The sequence below is a fragment of the Gymnogyps californianus genome, chromosome 1 (assembly GCF_018139145.2).
Source record: "Gymnogyps californianus isolate 813 chromosome 1, ASM1813914v2, whole genome shotgun sequence".
Taxonomy (NCBI): Eukaryota; Metazoa; Chordata; class Aves; order Accipitriformes; family Cathartidae; genus Gymnogyps; species Gymnogyps californianus.
Genome location: NC_059471.1, coordinates 88,897,044 through 88,915,552, shown reverse-complemented (window position 1 = coordinate 88,915,552; position 18,509 = coordinate 88,897,044).

Genomic DNA, 18,509 nt, shown 5'->3' with positions numbered 1-18,509 from the left:
GGAAGACACACTAACATCCTTGTGAGGCCAGACTTTATGATATTTTTTGTTCTGCAAAATGTTGACTTGCTTTTCCCCCCTTTTTTATCTTTTAATGATGGACAATGGCAAAAGCAGGCACCCTAGGGTCATGTTTTCAAAACTGTCCAGTGTTTACAAGTGCCTTCTGTCAAGATCACTGCTTCAGAGCTTAGCTGAAACTGCTAGGAGAGCACCTGAGGTCATTCATCCTGGAGCAAATGTTTCACTGTTACTACACCTTCTTTATCCAGGTAGGGCATCTTTTTCTTTTTCTGCAAACAAACCACTATGCCAAACAGTTCTCCATGTCCAGCTGCTTTTGCTGCAAACTGCTCTGACAAAAATCACAGAGCGTTTCAGAAAGATGAATTTCCTAAAGAGAAAAGCTACAGATACAAGGCACTAACTGAACCCTTTAAAGCAAAGACTAGCTGATAGCCTAATTCCTTTACTTTCAAGAGAGCTGGATTTGTGAAAGCTACTCAATAACAAAAACAGAAACAAAGAGAAAAAGAAAGCCCAGAAACTACCGAGCACCTTTCTTTTTCTAATCTAGTAAAGACAATTCTAAATGCCAGTACATTGGACCATCACATTCACAAGCTTGAGACATTGTCAAACCCGAGCAATGAAGGGTCTAGAAATGGCAAGGTGAATGCACAGCAGAAATAGGACATACAGAGCCTGACTCTCTTCATGCTTCACCAGTTTCGATCCAGTGTGATCAGCCCTGCTAACAGGCATCAATTTACTCTTGATTTATGGCAGAGCAATTGGAAGCTGAATCAACCTCAAACTGGGGCTCACCACAGAAAAAGTTCCTAATCTTGGACTCTGCACTATTCACACTGAAAAAACATACAGGCCTTAGATTGAAGAAAGATGTTGACAGGTGAAATATATGGGGGCACTGTAGGAGTGGGAAGAGACTCTTAGTTTAATCAGTATTGCATTAATGTCCAGATGCCCCAAATGAATTGCTAAGGCATTGCATTATACCACCTGCAATTTCTGCTTTATGAGAGCTAACACTTTTGGGCAGGAGAGGAGGAAGGGCGACAAGCTTTTCTATGAATGCTGAACCTTCCATCTTTAAATTTGGAGACACCTGGCTTGCTTCTGAATCAGCTCACCTTTATAATGTCTCAATTTAATGCCTTGTATAGTGTTTATGTGCTGTAGTCAAGCAGTAAACTGACCAAGAACTGAATCTATCATAGTGAAAAACATACAGACCCTCCTTTTGCCTGCAACTTTTTAGGCCATTTCCCCTTCCTTCTGTGACCTAAGGTGAAGATCTAACAAGCCAAGTCTTTCTGGAAGCAAACACCAGTTGTACCTCAAAGTCTGTAATTCTGTCAGAGTTGTCAACATCTGCATTTGCTAGCAGAAACACCAATGTCTTTAAGGTCCATCTACTATTGTTCCATCCATGGTCTCCATGGACACTGACTTGCTAAGATGAAACTCATGAAGTGATTCATTTTCAGGGGCATTTAGTATCAGCTTGTTACCTTATGTCCCCTGCTGTTTCCACCATCTCAGAGAGAATGGTTTGACCCTGCTCAGTATATCCGTCCGGGATGGATCTCTCCAAAAAGTACTGTGGTCTAAAGGAAATATGGCTCTGTAGTGATGCCGATGCATATGCTGATCGTCTGTACCACTGGTACTGACAAATCTGATTCAAAAAATGAATGCTTCATAGCATGAAATAACCCAGGGAAGTTTTTAAATCTCAGGCTTCTTTACAGCTATTATATGGCCTGACTCACTCTCACTAAGCACACACAGAGAATGGCAATGTGACTACTGTGCTAGAAGCAAGGCTAACAGTATCCATGGGGATTTTTTAACAGCTGCATTCAAGGGAATAGTGTATGAATTCACATCTGAGATTTTCTGTTTTTTGTGTAACTCCTACCCAGTCAAACTTGAACTGAAAACAACATGACAAACCTAATCAGTGCAAATTTGTCCCAGCTGAAGAGATGTTTTCTGCTTCAGCAGGTCAGAAGATATTGAGCAGGTTTAAAAGTTTGCCCTGCAAAATAAATCCAACCCATTACCTAGTTTGTTTCTTTGAAAAAACAGTAACCTGCGGAATTGTTGTTTAGCAGAGATATTCTTCTAACAGGAAGACCTTATTGTTACGTGAGTAGTTCATCTGAAGTTAATATGAATCAGTGGCAGTGCAAGAGCATTGAAGAACTGGCTGTAGGAGAGCAGCTGTGGTTAATGAAGGAAGGTTAACAGGAAGAAGCCTTTACAGCTCACTGGAGAACGTGGATATTTTCCATATTTGAATCTGATTTTTTTTAACAGCAAGACTGATTAACTGGAAAAAAAAATAGTGCAAAAAATCAAGGGAGGGAGAAAACCTTAAGGAATTACCTGTATCTACAGTGGCTTCTCACATTTTGTAGTATTTTAGTGCTGTGCTTTTTTCCCCTGTTTATACCAAATTTAAATGGCCCCTCTGAGTTGGGTGCCTCATTGCATTCGTTACTTTGTATGATAAATTAGAGTCCACCTAGCTAGGAATTTACCATCCAGAAGTCTCATTCAGCTTCAAGAGAAAGGCATGAATTTTAAACTAAAAGATGGTAGATTCAGACTAGATATAAGGAAGAATTTTTTTACAATGAGGGTAGTGAAACACTGGAACAGGTTGCTCAGAGAGGTGGTAGATGCCCCATCCCTGGAAACATTCAAGGTTAGGTTGGATGGGGCTCTGAGCAACCTGATCTAGTGGAAGATGTCCCTGCTTATTGCAAGGGGGATTGAACTAGGTGACCTTTAAAGGTCCCTGCCAACCCAAACTATTCTATGAATTTCACCCATGCCCCATGGCGGTGTCCCCAAAAACTGAAGGGCTGAGACACAAAGAGATATACAGAACCTGATTCTCTTGATCCACGTCTAGTGCCCTATCCAGTAGACCAACCACAAGGTCTCTCATATTGTGACAAATATGTCATATGCATTATTCATTATAATGAAATAATATGTCATAATAAATGACAGATTGAAAAATTAAAGCTTTGCATTTAAATGTTTTAAATTTAAAATCTTTAAATTTAAAAGCTTTCTAATGACTTGTCAACCCAAGAGTTTTTGAAGTGGACAGTTCAGATGCCCAAGTGACATACGGTCAGGACTTCTCTCTGCTTCCTCTTAAGTTTGTTATTCAATATCTAAACACCTAAATATACAGTATCTATCTACTCAACTTTCTGGACACTTCAGCATGACACAGAAATGTCCAAAGTAGCTCATAAAAGATACTTAACAATGGAAATTTAAAAAAAAAAAAAAAAGCAAAGCAGTGGAAGAACAAAAGATTAAAAAATGGGAAGAAATAACAATATTTTTTAAATCGTTTAAGTGACTAAGACATCAAAGGACCATTGTGCAGACTAAAAGAAATTTCAAATAATTTAGCCTGAAGACTAAATAAATTCTGCAGAATAAATACCTAATTGATTTGGGAGCCTGCATCCAAATGCGGGAGCCTCTTAGGCATTTTGACCTTTGCATCTAATAATAGCATCTACACATACTCAAGTAAGTCAAAGGCGTAGGTATTCCTCAACAGATCCAACTGCAAGAAGGGTGAAACCAGGAGATGAGAGCAACCATTAGCTCTGGCAGCCCAGATGCTTTGTCTCCATGAGCAGACAACTCCTCACTCCAGAATTGTCAGTAAGTTAGCTGGGGATACCCATGTAAATAACTGCCCACAAATAGGAATACTCAGGTCAGGCCAGCGAGGTTGCACTGGGTGATTACACCTTGTCCTGGTTTCGGCTAGGAAAGAGTTAATTTTCTTCCTAGTAGCTGGTATAGTGCAGTGTTTTGGATTTAGTAGGAACATAATGTTGATAACACATGGATGTTCTTAGTTGTTGCTAAGTAGTGTTTCTACTAAGTCAAGGACTTTTCAGCTTCTCATGCCCAGCCAGCAAGAAGGCTGGAGGGGCACAAGAAGTTGGGAGGGGACACAGCCAGGACAGCTGACCCAAACTGGCCAAAGGGATATTCCATACCAGATGACGTCATGCCCAGTATATAAACTGGGGGGAGTTGGCTGGGAGAGGCGGATCACTGCTCAGGAACTAACTGGGCATCTGTTGGTGAGTGGTGAGCAATTGCATTGTGCATCACTTGTTTTGTATAGTCTAATCCTTTTATTATTATTATTATTGTAATATTATTATCATTATCATTATTTTTCATTCCTTTCTGTCCTATTAAACTGTCTGTATCTCAACCCATGAGGGTTTTTTTCCCGATTCTCTCCCCCATCCCACTGGGTGGGGGGGAGTGAGTGAGCGGCTGCATGGTGCTTAGTTGCCGGCTGGAGTTAAACCACAACACACCTTTATTTATAGGTGCCTCCAAACAGTTTATTCAACGTTTTACAAGAGAGATTGTACAAGAGGGGATTCTGTTCTCTTCTCAAGCAGCTGGCAATATAAATCAATGGATTTTACACAACATTGACGGAGATTCAGAAGCACCTTCATTCTTACTCAGTTATCTCCTCCGCCTGTTTGATTCCCACCTCCACTTCTAGTTCTGTGATAGGCAATCGCTGAAGGCAAGGAATGGAGCCAAACATTTTAAGAAAAAGAAATCAGAACTGCTCTCAATGTGACTGACTTTTTCAAGATTTTGTCTCTTAATAAAAGATACTGCTTTATTTAGGTAGTTCTTTCCATAGGATATATGGTGAGAGAGTTTTTTCTGAGTAGAAAACATATGTTTTGTGGAAGAAGATTACTAAACTATAAAGGAAAGTTGGATGTCCAACCCCCTCCCATTTCTAAAGGAATGACTCTTTTCCTCAGTTCTCCTGACTCCAGACTCAGACACCTCAGGTCTCTTACGTACCTATAAGAAACACTTTTTTTGTGTTCTTGGCTGCTAGTGCCAGACGATTTGCCTAGGGTCTTACATGAACTAAAACGTATAAGCCCAGAAGGCTTTGTTCTTTATGTACAGGAATAAAAAAACATATCAGATCTTTAAACGAAGTACAGCTGCAAAAATTGCTTCTGTCACCTCTGAAAAACAGTGATGGGTGCCACGCACTGTAAAATATAGCTGCAGAAAGACGCCAGCGGGACCTGCATTCACTGCATACTGGACACTCAGCAAGGAGTGCAAATCATGGGTTCTTGGTCCTACTCAAAACCTTTGTCACTAAACAGTCACAGAATTAGAAAACAGGAAGAATGGCTTGAGCAGACTGGCTGCCAGCATCCTACCCCCTCTGTGATTTAGATCTTATCTGGCTTGACTGGATGATGCACTGATGCCATGTCTGGACTATACACTGAAAAATTAAAAAGGAATTCCTTGGTGTCAGTAGTCTTCCCTAACATTGAATAATATCTTTATTAAGGTTTAATATATCGGAAATTCAAGGGAAAAGATGGCATGCAGTGCTTCCATGTATTGAAATATAAAACATAACCAGGCCATTGTTGTGCTCATTTCAGTGTAATTGCTGAAGAATTGTCCCATTAGTCTCTGGCAATTTGTGAACAGCGAAAAAGAGCCATACGAAGTGAACTGAAAATAACATCATCAAATAACCTACAAAGGAAAATAGAAGAAAAATGGTGTGAATACAAGGTCAGCACTAGACAATAAACATCTAATGTGTGTGGCTGCAATATGATTGCTTACATTTAAATATTTATTCATTTTATGGATAATTCAGTCCAATAAAATTATAACTCTTTTGCAGTCCTTTTTATTTAAGCCATCCTTTATTCCTGTGTCTATGTAAATCTAAGATGAATAAAGTTGATAAACAGCTTCTAGATCAGCTGAAATTCTCTGTGGACACAGACTTTCCTTGGGGATTCATGGTTTTCATGGATCATAGAGCTGAGTCCTGTAAGCACTTTGGGAGGGAACTGTTCATGCTGGTGTAAGACTACTTCCCTGTACACCCCCTCTTCACAGGGCACTGTCAGGGGGCCGTGAAAAATATTGTAAAGGTTATTCTTTTTGCAATGTATTAAAAAATACAAACTTAAACAGCTCTTTGGAAGCTAGTTCCTGGTCTACTCTTGTAACAACCCCTGAAACCTCTAATGGTCCTAAGAGGAGGTCACATGTAGGGTTGCATTTTGCCACCCTTTTAGGGCACTTCATAAAGTGTCATATCTCTTGCCGCTCCAGTTCAAGTAAACACTGCAGGGTAGTGTTTTACTCCAGTAACAACAGCAGTGCCTATGTCACATTTGTGAGATGAGAGAAGGGGAAGAGAAATGATGGAGGGGATTTGGGACAGGAAGGGAGCGTTACGTACTCCTGTGGGTTCGTGACCATTTAAATTGTTCGCTGAGGCCTGAAATGGTAGAATGATATTCATGGCTATTGAGTCTCTAGCAGTTACTTCCAGGCTGAAAGAGCTTATTGTTCCTAAAATGCCATCCTTGATCAACTGTAAATTTCAGGACTGTTTTGCAAGGGTCACAGTAACATTCAGCAACATTTTAAAACCAGTGGCTCTCCGGAAGTCCTGCACAGTGCCGCTTGTAATGATACAGTCAGGCATTGTTTGTCACTACTCTGATGTGCAGAACTTCTGTGGCTCTTTTTGTCTCAATGGGCATGTCATAGCTGAGCAGTGTAATAGCCTCAAGCATCTGGGAGCAAAACAGCCTTTTTTTTTTAAGTTTTGTTGTGAACCTTCAACCTTTTGGCAATGGAAAATGCTGATGCTGACAGGAATTGTGTTTCTCTGAAAAGTGCTCGGTCCAAGTGCTGTAGTTTTGGCAGCTCTGGCTTAAGGAGCTCTGAATCTCCGTGCCATACGACATCCTAGGTGCTTTCATTCCCCCCGTGCACTCAATGCACATTTGCATCTGTTACAAAGTGTTGCTTTCTAGCTTTTGTCCTGTAGAGAAGTCATTGTTAACTCTCAGTGAAGAGCATTAATCACTTGCACTGATTGTATTTATTATTTTCTCATGTTGTGAATGTACAATGTTTTGCTGTGTTTGTCAATTGCAAAAAAAAATTTGAAAGCAACCAAACCCTGGGCCCTTTCTTTCACCCCAGTGTGGCATTATTTATCTAAACAATGACAGCAACAACATATTCCATTAAAAAGTCATCATATTCTTGGTGCAAGTGCTGCATTTACAGAGAAAAGGAAAGGGAAAAGCAGGTCTTTGCATTCAAGAGAACCACTTTTTTAATCAATGAAATGTGGTGGCCAAAAGCAGGCATATAAGCAGATCACTTACTTAGCCAGTCCTTCTGGATGAGCAATGTTAAATGTACTTTCCCAGTAATTCAAGCCAGTGACTTTAAGGAAGGCTGCTCCAGTATCTCTCATCTGTGGAAAAGGGTAAATGCTACAAACACTGCTCTCAGTATGGGGGGAAATCATCTCTGGAAGGAAAAGGAAGGAAGGAAGACTGTATGTAAATGGAGAACTCATGAAGAAAACCGTAACCAAACTACGGAGAATTTAAAAAAAAAAAAAAAAACCACAAATTTATTGTATGAACAAACTAGAATAAATTAAAATCACAAAGAAAAAAAAAAGGAATAACAGGAATGAAGAGAACCCAATCTACTTTAGGGAAATATCAGTTTAAGGCAGCGATGAATAGCTAATAAGGACGGCTGTGGAGCAGTAAGGGCATCACCTCAGTGTTTTGTATCCAAAGCTTCCGACCCCTGAGTGAAATCTGCAAGGCATTTGTTAGACTTGGACTACATCTTAGAAGCCTAGAAGAATGAGGTTTTACTTTTTCCTAAGAATTTGTAACCTAACTTCTTAAGATTAGTCATGCTGAATTCAGGAGGCACTGCAGGTGCTCTAAAGCAGGTCACTCATACTGAAGTGCCTGCGTATGTGTTTAGTTACTGTTCCGCTGGCACTCTGATTTGCTTCGCTTTTAAAAGGTCTTAGATCTTAGTGTCCTTCAAACTGATGCCAAAATGTAGCAAAGTTAATGAGGTGACTGTCAGTATCATACCTACACCTACGTGTAGGGGCCGGAAGATACAGTGCCTATTAGATAACTGAGTACTGCCTGGGAAGAGAGTCCCCCCAAGTTGTACTGTACATATTACATGTCAGAGCTCCAGAATACATTGAGTACTAGCAGTTGGGAATCACAACATTTTTTTCAAAATAAAGCTATAGGAATCCAGGCGTTCAGGAACTTCTTGGCCCTCCTTGCTGTGATCTGAGCAGATGCTTAACAAATAAGGAGCTGAACTCAGTTCTTCTGAAGAGTTAATTTATTTACCCCATTTTTAAGCCACTCAAGTCATCAAGTTTATGCCAAGTTTTTACAAGCTATCTGTTCCAGTGCCCATTGATTTTGATATATATTAAGCTGCCTGAACCAGTGTGTAGAACCAGCGTGTGTGTTAGACTTATAAACGACACCTTCCCCAAGAAAGTAAATGAAGATGCACTTGAAGCATCATTCAGATGTGCTGTTTAGAGTTACAGTTCAATGGCAGTTTCAAAACCGCCTTTTATTCCTCTTGCCCAGTGTTAAGATATCCCAGAGATACCTCCACACAGCACTGGATCCAGGACCCACCTCTCTCTTTTTCTTAGCTGGCTGAAACTATGTGTTGCCTTTAAAATGCACCCTCAGCTTTTAGAAGTGATAATTAGATAAACTTTCAAGGAAGTCAGGATGTAATTTTGGCAACCTGGAACATTCAAAAAGCATACGTCAAGATCAAAAATAGATAAAATAAAATATTCTTTTTGCTTATAATCATGCAGGTGGAAAAGTAATAGAAGGATTTTTAAATTTTTTTCCCCCTTTCATTCTATTTGTTCATTTACTGTCCAAGGTTTTGTGCTCAGTCACAGAGACCACGAATTCCCTTTTCTTCTTTCTTTTAAATTATTGTTACTGTTGCTGTTGATTTTGTTTTGGTAAAAGCTAGGCTTCTCACAAAATCAAATTAATCTGCTGACTGGAGCTTTAAGAAACCTCCAGGGTAACGAAGTCTGTTGAGGGAGATGGCAACAATGGGAAGCTCATACAGAGAGGTGAAAATGAGATTAAAACAATTCTATTTGAAAGTTTTAATTAATGTGTGACATGGAGATCTCCCTTCTTTTTCTTTCTTTCTTTTTTAAACTCAGAAATAGAAGGAATCCAGACCTTGTAGTAAAAATGTTTAGAGGCACAGAGGCACCTGAAGTCACTAGTCACCTGAGTGACTGGTTTAGAGAGGGATGGCTGTACTAGAAAGCAAATCCATTGCTTCTATTTACTACTTCCAATGAGTCAAAAATGGACAAAAAGATACATTTCTTATGTAACACATTGTTGTTCTACAGATGACAAGAGCTACAGAGGATTCCTATGGAATATAGGCATATATATATTGGTAATATAGATTTATAATTTCTTATTACTAGTAAAGGCATATCATTGTTGCACTACTCAACAGGGTTAAAGAGGGAGAGATGACAGAAAAAGGACCAGATGTCACAGAGCATCATGTCAGGATAACAATTCAGAAGTATTCCTGTCGCTCAGAATAAACAATTCCTGGAATAAGAAATATTATTTACTGCAGACATATTGCTCTAGACTCAAAGTGTCTTCTGAACTGAGAGCACTACCTCATATACAATGAGATTCATCACATTTCCAGGTAAATATCAAATAACAGTGGGTGACCTATATTTACAAAATGCATGTTGGCATAATCTAACGTGCAGAGAAAGCAGCTTAGTATTTTGCCCAAAATCTGTGTCCTGCAAGAAGAGGCATTCATCCCAGCCTTTCCAAGATAGCCACTGTTTGTTTAAACATGTTGTCTCCTTCTTTTCTGTTTGTATTTATTAACCCCATAGCACATTAGTGGTGTAATATAGGAGACAGTGAAGCTGTTTAGGTGAACGAGAAGCAGGTTTCCAGCCACCAGTTAATGTTAGCCGTATGCACAATGGGAAATCAGCGTTGATAAGACAGAGCACTAGTTAAATCCTAGCTGAAAACGAGAGGCTGAAGGGCACAACTGCATACGGATGACCTCCAGGTGGACCTCGCAAATATTTGTGATGTCACAGAGCCTGAAACACTGTTGTCTTTATTGGACAGACAAGAGGATTTATGGAGCCCTTTATCCACCACAGGTGTAGCTGACCCGCAAAACACAAATATTTCTCCTTCTACCTACACGACGCCTCTGCGACACCAGGGGAAAGAAGCTGCTCGGAAGGCATTAATCCTTCTTGTTTCTTCCCTCGCCTCCCCCCCCACCCCCACCCCACCCCCCCCCTCCCCGGCTTCGGGAGAGGGGCTGCCGCCCAGCCCGCCCGCAGACCGCCGGGGCTCCCGGGCGGCGCTGCTGACACCCGGCGGCGGCGGCGGGAAAGGCGCGCTGGCTCCGGGCGGGGACCGGCGGCCGTGCTCGCCAGCCGCCCTCCTCGCCAGCCGCCCTCCTCGCCAGCGGCGATGCGCAAAACCAAAGACCCCGATCGTATTCCATTCGCAAAAAAACCCGTATCAGTTCAACGGGATTTTTTTTTTTTTTTTTCCCCTAGTGGCTGCGTTGCGATTACATCAAAGGGAGGCAGGGAAGGGTCTGTTTGTTTGATCTTGGAGAATGCGATTTATCCCTTCTGGTCTAATGGAGGAGAGTGTAGGCAGGCTTTCTCTAGCACTGTTCAGTATCTCTGACAAGACTGTTAGCTTTTCCAGGCAAACGGCTCTTTTTCATCAGGACTGCGATGTGCTACTTAGAGTACCCATGCTGGGTCAGGCTTGGGGCTTGGGGTAGGGAGGGCACTTATTGGCTTTCATGAAACAGGACTCCTCTTTAAACAGGGCTAAAATAAAAATGAATGTAAAAGTCAGTTTGCTCATGTGTAGGTAGGGAAATAGGTAGATGACAGTGTAGTACCATGTATAGTCCATATTCTACAGTATTTAACAAACCTTTTTAATAAAAGCAGCACTGTGAGACAGGGCACTTAAACAGCAGCCTCCACAACTTGAATCTCTCTTTTTTCACCTCTGGTACCTGAGGCACACATTTTCAAAGGCACCTGTGCCCTCATTCCCTCTGAAACACACCCAATAAACCTGGAGTCAATGGGACCATGCCTCTGAGGGGCCAGGCCGAGCACAGCTGAGCCTGCACACACATTTGTACAAGCAACTTGAGAAACTGCTTCAGAAAGACTCAGTTTGCACAAGACAAAACTGTGGCCTAGACCATAGTTCTCATTACTATGTAAATTAAATCCATGCATTAAACAAAAAGTTCTATTCTATGCTTGTTGTGCATAGGTGGTCATGTCCTCGTACCCAAGAGCCTGCCATACCCTGCAATAAAAATATGTTTTCATCATTTAAAAATCACTGCTCAACTAAGTAATACTCCTGCATGGGACTTCTGGGTTCTTCTTCCAGCCTCCCTCTCTAAGTGCAATGTTTATGGAGCTGGGGACGAGCAGACACTGAATATGAAGAAAATAAACCAAAAAATACAAAACATCTTATGTACATATGTTTAAGAATTAATTGCTCTACAATATATTTAGGCTATATGCACGCAAATCAACAGAGCTAAGAATAGTAAACAGTTTTATAACGTGTATTTATAACTTATCATGTAAACGGGATCCTGGAACCACATTAATAAAAAATGCATTTCTTGCTTCCTATATAAACAGATACTGTAATTTTACAACAGTCATGTGCTACCTAGAATAATAATTTACAGTCAGAGTACTCAGTTGTCTACAGAATTTTCCGTTTTCATATTCCGAAGGCCGCCTCGATGATAAATACTTATTTAAGGTGAGTAACCAAGAAACGGTTTTCTTAAGCTGTTGGGCAGGGTTCCAGTCCACCTGAAGCTGAAGCGGCTATCTTCGGTGGACAGGGTCGCCCACTGGAGGCCGCCAGGGACGCCCGCCTGCCCCCGGCCCCGGCCCCGGCCCCGGCCCCGGCTCGGGCGGGAGGAGCGGGGTCCTGCTGCGGAGGAGCGAGCTGCGCTGGGGAGGCTGGACCTCCCTGCTGCTTGCTTGCTTGCTTGCTTGCTTGCTATTTAGATCATTTGTCTGTATGCGTGATGCTTTAACCTAAAAACCACCTCAGAAGGGAACAGGATGCAGAGGCAGAACATGAAGAATGACGGTCTTTGATGATTGCTTAGAGTGTTCACGGATAATACAGAACTTCGTGATTTTGAGTGTGTGATTTCTTTAAGATGAATGTGTGATTAGTACTGAAGGATGGATATCAATTTAATTTAAAAAAAAAAAGTTTTCCTTCTACAGAGATTTTGCAGCATATTCTGTTTTAAGCTTAACAATGTACAGCATATAAGCACCATTATAATAAAGTGGTGTTGCTTTAGTTATCAAGGACTATTTCCACATGCACGTAGTCTAAGTAATTGTATGTATCTTTTTTTAAATCAATTTTTCAAACAGCTGAAATGTGGGTAAAGTTATTCAAAGCCTATAGACTGGAAAAAGGAGACCATGAAGAAGTAAACCAAAAATTGGCTATAATATTTAATTAATAGTCAAAATTTTTGCCTTTGTTCTAGAAAAACATACATACTTACTTATTTTGGACAAAAGTTATTAATAACTAGAATTGCAATGGTCTGAAAGTTTGGGTAAAATAGTTCTTATTTCTAAAGCATGGATGTGCAACAGGTGAGTTAGGTCCTCTCCAAAGGGTCATAGTGAGCCCAGAAAGATGTAAACCTATACATGCAATGTAGCCTTCTTATATGTCTTCTGCTTGTTTCCTACATTTTGAGTAATTGTGCAACTAAGGATCACGTGGCCGCTCAGCCCTTCCCCCTCCCAGCGGGATGGGGAGAAGGATCAGGGGGAAAAAAAGTAAAACTTGTGGGTTGAGATAAGAACAGTTTAATAACTAAACTAAACTAAAATATAATACTAACTAATAATAATAATAATAATAGTAATGAAAAGGAATATAACAAAGAAAAGAGAAATAAAACCCAAGAAAGGACAAGTGATGCACATGCAATTGCTCACCACCCGCTGACCAATGCCTGAGCAGCGATTTGCCACTCCCACCCAACTCCCCCCAGTTTATATACTGGGCATGACGTTCTATGGTATGGAATACCCCTCTGGCTAGTTCGGGTCAGCTGCCCCGGCTCTGCTCCCTCCCAGCTTCTTGCACACCTGCTTGCTGGCAGAGCATGGGAAACTGGAAAGTCCTTGGCTGAAGATAAGCGCTACTTAGCAACAACTAAAACATCAGCGTGTTATCAACATCATTCTCACACTAAATCCAAAACACAGCACTGTACCAGCTACTAGGAAGAAAATTAACTCTATCCCAGCTGAAACCAGGACAGTAATACTACTGTAGATTTAGATAAGGATATTTAAAATACTTTTCAGAGAGAGAAAATAAAAGAGTTCTGTATTTTGTCTGCTCACGGAAGGAGAAACAATCTGATTTTTGTTCTCCTTTGCAGTAAGCTAGATGCCACAGACTATTTACACTGCCAGAGACTCTCTGACATTGTATTTCTTTGATTCTTCCTCACTCAGACTCACATTATCTTCCAGCTCTGCATATACATATGTGCACACACATATATATCGATTTATTTTATCTTAAACTTATCATCAGATGCCTTTTAGTTCCCATGAAAAAAATGCTCCACTAGCTACAAATAGACATGAAAAATAGATTTGGGATGCCTGATATATTTTACAATCAAAGCTGAATTTTTTGCCTGTGATCATAAAAGCCATAAGAAACCAAGTAGAAGAAACCTGTGAAAGAGATTAACCTTGCACTTGGGCACCTATTTCTTTTGTTTATTATGCAACATAGCTGAGTAATGTGCAGTGAATTCTCTGCCTATTACATTACCTGTGACAGTTAATGCTTTCTCTAGAAGTATGAACAGAGCTAGCCTGAATTTTTTTTTCCACCAAGTTTTTGTCGAAAAATACCAGTTAGCTGATATCCAAGTATTTCAGATTTCAAGCATTCTGGGTTTAAAGCAAATATTACTAAGCCTGAGTGAACCCTGAGACAACTCTGGTTCCATTGCGTCAGAGTAAGGGGTCTAATGCTTCCTGGCTCCAGATTTCGGGGACAGCGCAACACGAAACACGCCCCCCCCCCCCCCCCCCCAGTAGCTCCAGGTAATTAGAGCTAGCAGAGTCCCTTAGGCTGTACCACAGAGGAAAGCCTCCCTACGTGGGGAGCCCAGCTGGCTGCTCCAGCCTGGAGTCTGGGTAACACACCGCAAGTGGACAGCGTGGGCAGTTGGGGCATTTTATGCCTGCCCAGGACTTGGTTTGTGGTTTCATAGCAGGGAGCCTGGAAATGCTCAGGACCTGCCTCCAGGGAAGCTGCTTAATCCTTCCTGCTGGAAGGAGAATCACAAGCCGGAGGAAGGCTACTCAGCTCAGCAGTGGGGCTTTCATCTGTACTCAGGCCACCAGGCTAGCAAATGTTTGGCAGGATCTGCTTGCATATTTTATCCAGTGGTTACAGTACGCGTTGTAATGCCAAGTGCTGCCCCAAGCAAGAATCAGCAGGACACAGCCCAGCTTGTTCCCTCTCTTTCTGGCCCAGTCAGTTCTTCCCTCTGTCCTTCCAGTGTCACAGCTTCAGCCATGGTGACAAGATGGCACTGTGGATCCTGCAGGAACTTAGGTGACATGGGAAGCAAGATCCAGGTGCCTATAGATGTGGGGATGAGGGGGAGAGGGTCCTCGTAAAAAGCAAGAACAGTTTATTCTTGTGTCTCAAGACACTGTCAGAGGAAAAATTACTGGACCCTCCAATCCCTTAGCTGACACTGGTTGCAGCACTGCATAGGAGACCTGGATCCACGCTATGCCTCCAGCTGAGCAGGTTCAAACACCAGGAGCCAGAAAGTACCCTATTCACCATTACTTTAGAGGATTGCCAGAAGGAGAATTCTTATTCCTTTCTGTAAAAAACTCTTCCACTTTTTACGTAGTCATTAAATATTGATTCCTCCAGAGAAAGAGGCCAAGGGGCCCTCTAGTCCTGTCATCCTGGCTCTTGCTGAGGAAGGAGGAGAGCTGCATCCTTCTACCACCAGAAATCACTCACTCCAAAATTTTCTGTGGAGCAGGTAGGTATCCATCCCAATTCCCATGACAGCACTAGGTAGTCATGTTCTTTTTCATACCTAAGGCCTGACTTGGTGACTATACTATACAAAAAAGGGAATAGCTTCAACAGGGTGGACTGATCTACTGCCCCACCACCAGGAAGAGCCATCGCGCTGCTGCAGAATCAGTGCCGGAGAGATGGGCAGTGTAAGCACAAACACTGAGAGAGGGGAAACCGTCCATGCCCTCTGTGGCTGCTCCCTGATCTTGGCTACCACTTGATGCCTTGGGAAAGGCAGGAGCAGGGAGCAGAATGGAAAACACTCGTGCCTTCCCCGTATTTCATGGATAACTGATGAGGCAGGTGCTGCAAACGCATTAAGCCAACAGGCAAGGTGGGTGGAATAATGCCTATTCTGTCCTCCACAAGAGAAAAAGACAGCTGCTGAAAGCAGAGGTGCATATGGGCACAACTAGGAGCAAGAAAACTTAAATGTAAGAAAAGTAGGTGCTTTCAGGCTGTGGCAGCAATGAAGCATCTTTGATGCTCTGAGTTCTGGGTACAGACAATTAAATGGCAGCTGAGCTCCCAGGAATAATTTCCTTTGTGTGTCTAGCTATAAAGCACAAATGGTGTAACTTGTCACCAAAAAGAGGATAAAAGTCATAGGTTTAAAAAAACAACATTGTTTTTAAATATGCAGTTTCAAGTATAACTTTGGTTTTGTACACAAATAAAAATATATTTTTAACACGTTTCTTGTCATATGCTTATTCGTATGGCATCAAAGGGAGCAGAAGACTAAGCGGATATTAAGTTCCTCCATAAATATAACTTGTCAGAGGATGAACTAATGTAGAATTAGTTTTTGATGAAAGGACATGTAGGGTTAATTTACCATGCAAGACTCATGCCTCCTTGAATAAAACAATAAAATCCTACTTGCACACTTAACTAAGATACTCTCTGGCCTCATGAAAAGACTCTGAAAGTTTCTCTATAAACATGTTATTGGAGGAAAACCTCAGAGGTCTAGTTTTCATAAGTGCCTGCTAAACTGACCATTCCCAACACAGGGAATATTTGCTTCTAAAAGACAAGTAAGCATGAATATTTGTAAAATCAGATGCTACTCATAGAACTACCTATTGTTCCTTTCATACAATGCAAACATGCAGGGGAGGAGTCTTCTGGGTATTAAAAGCATTAGAAAGTAATATAAGGTGTTCCTTTGTCCTTTTTTAGAATTAAAAATTATTCCTACCTTTTATTAATTTTTTTTTTACTGGGGGCGGGGGGGGGGGAACGGGACACAACGACCTACACCCAGAACAAACTTACTGATTCAAAAGCAAAACAATTCATCAAAAACTTTTCAAAGTTTCTCTGGTAACAGTCAAATGGCCAGTGAGGAAAAAAAATTCAAATAACTCCTCATATTATTCCCTATAGCATCACTCTTCTTCTACAGTCTCCCAATGCTAGTCATGAACCTTAATTAATTTTAATTACTGATACTTTGAAGGGTGGTTTAACACTCTGCATCCTCAATTTCCTCATCACGTTATTATTTCTTCCAATCATCCTTTAATTTTCAGGTGCCCTCAGGACTACTTAATAATTAAAAAGATTTAACAGATAGAAACATTAAGTGCTCTTTTACAAGACAAAACCAATTTAGAAGTCTTAAACTTTCTTTTATATGTAACTTTCCTGCTTCTTCACAACACCTTGGATGGAATATCGCAAGGGAGAGGTCTGTCACTGCTGTCTGGGAACCTAGGACTCAAGAAACCTGAATTCCCAGAATGTGAACAATTTCAGTCAACTGGTAGAAATATCAAGGGACAGGGGAAGAAATTAATTTCTCCTACCTCAGCCCAAATCCTCATGGTCACATATTCATGCTGTTCCTCAGAATAACAGGATGAAGGAGGAATGCCAGGGATGCAAGGACAGGCAAGTTAGGTGAGCATCAGGGCAGAATTGGGACAATGGTCTTAACTCTCCAGAGGATGCATCTGCTGTCTTAGCTAGAGCTCATTAGAAGTTATTTTCTTTTCCTGTCCTTCTCACCCTGCAAAAAATTAGAGGAAGTGATTTTCCGTTATCATCTGTCTATAGTCTTTCTTGCCTCACAAAACTAAGACTGTGAATGTGTAGCCTATTCATCCTAGAAAAAAATGTGGTCAAAGCTGAAATAATACAATTTGAAAATGCAGCTGCGATGCCTCACTGCAACTTTGATTCAAACTTCTCCAATTTCCATTCTCCCCTACATGCCTGGGTTTCCAGCCAGACTGCCTCTTCTGTGGTGCACAATGTCTCCCAGGAGAGCTCCTGGTCTGCAGGAGAGATGTAGTTTAACAGGGAGTGTAAATGCATGGGGAAAAAAGGGTACATGACGAAGCAAAATTAAATCCCACAAGATCCCAGGGCAGTGCATCCAACAGAAATACTTCATCTTTTCATCTAAAATATTTTAGCTTTGGGTCATATTCTTTTTTTAAACAATAACAAATTTCTTAGCTATGCAGATGCTTTTCATGATATGTAGCCTTTCATTTAATATTTTGTTTTCCTTTACAAAACAACACTTTAACGGAAAATGTTCCAGCACCCTTAGCTTGAGCCTGTGCAGGAAGCCACATTCACCTTTGTGTGACTGAATGCTGTTTGGATATAGTGAGGAAATCAGAACCAAAAAGCAATTCTTGGTTTTTTTGCTCTGAAAGTGTCTGTGCAAACTATATGTCTTATTATAGCCATCTGCTCCTCGTGTGTATTCAGTAGTAGTATCTGTTTGCTTTACTGGCTGAAATATACTTTTATTACCTTTACTACTTCTTGTTAGCACTGCAGAGTCCATTATGTTACAGGGGAGTGATGTGGTTTTTAATCCATCTTGCATACCACAAACAGAATTGCTAAGGCCCAGATAAGTGCGTTATTGTTAGTAAACTGCAAATATGAAAGGATACGTCTTGACTTTCATCTTCTCAAGCTATGTGTGTAAGGCTGGCTAATAGAAAAAAAAAAAGCATTGTTTTATTCAGGAATTGAGCAGATGAGGTTTCTCATTACTGAAAATTATCACGAAATCCCCACAAGACCATTTTTGCAGAGTCTTTTTTTTAGAGTTGAACGGCCCATGGGGACTGAGCAGTACTGTTACTAATGGAAGATCTTTTCAGTTTGGAACTGAGACTCAGGGGCTTGGTTGTTTAGAAGGTGTTTGTGGGAGCTTCCTGTTGCACATGTGAGGTCTGTTCAGCATGTAAGTCTCCATTATTATTCTCAAGCAATAAATGCTCTTTTTTTCTGTCAAAAACTCATTTTTTTTCTGTTGAAGAAGTAACGGAA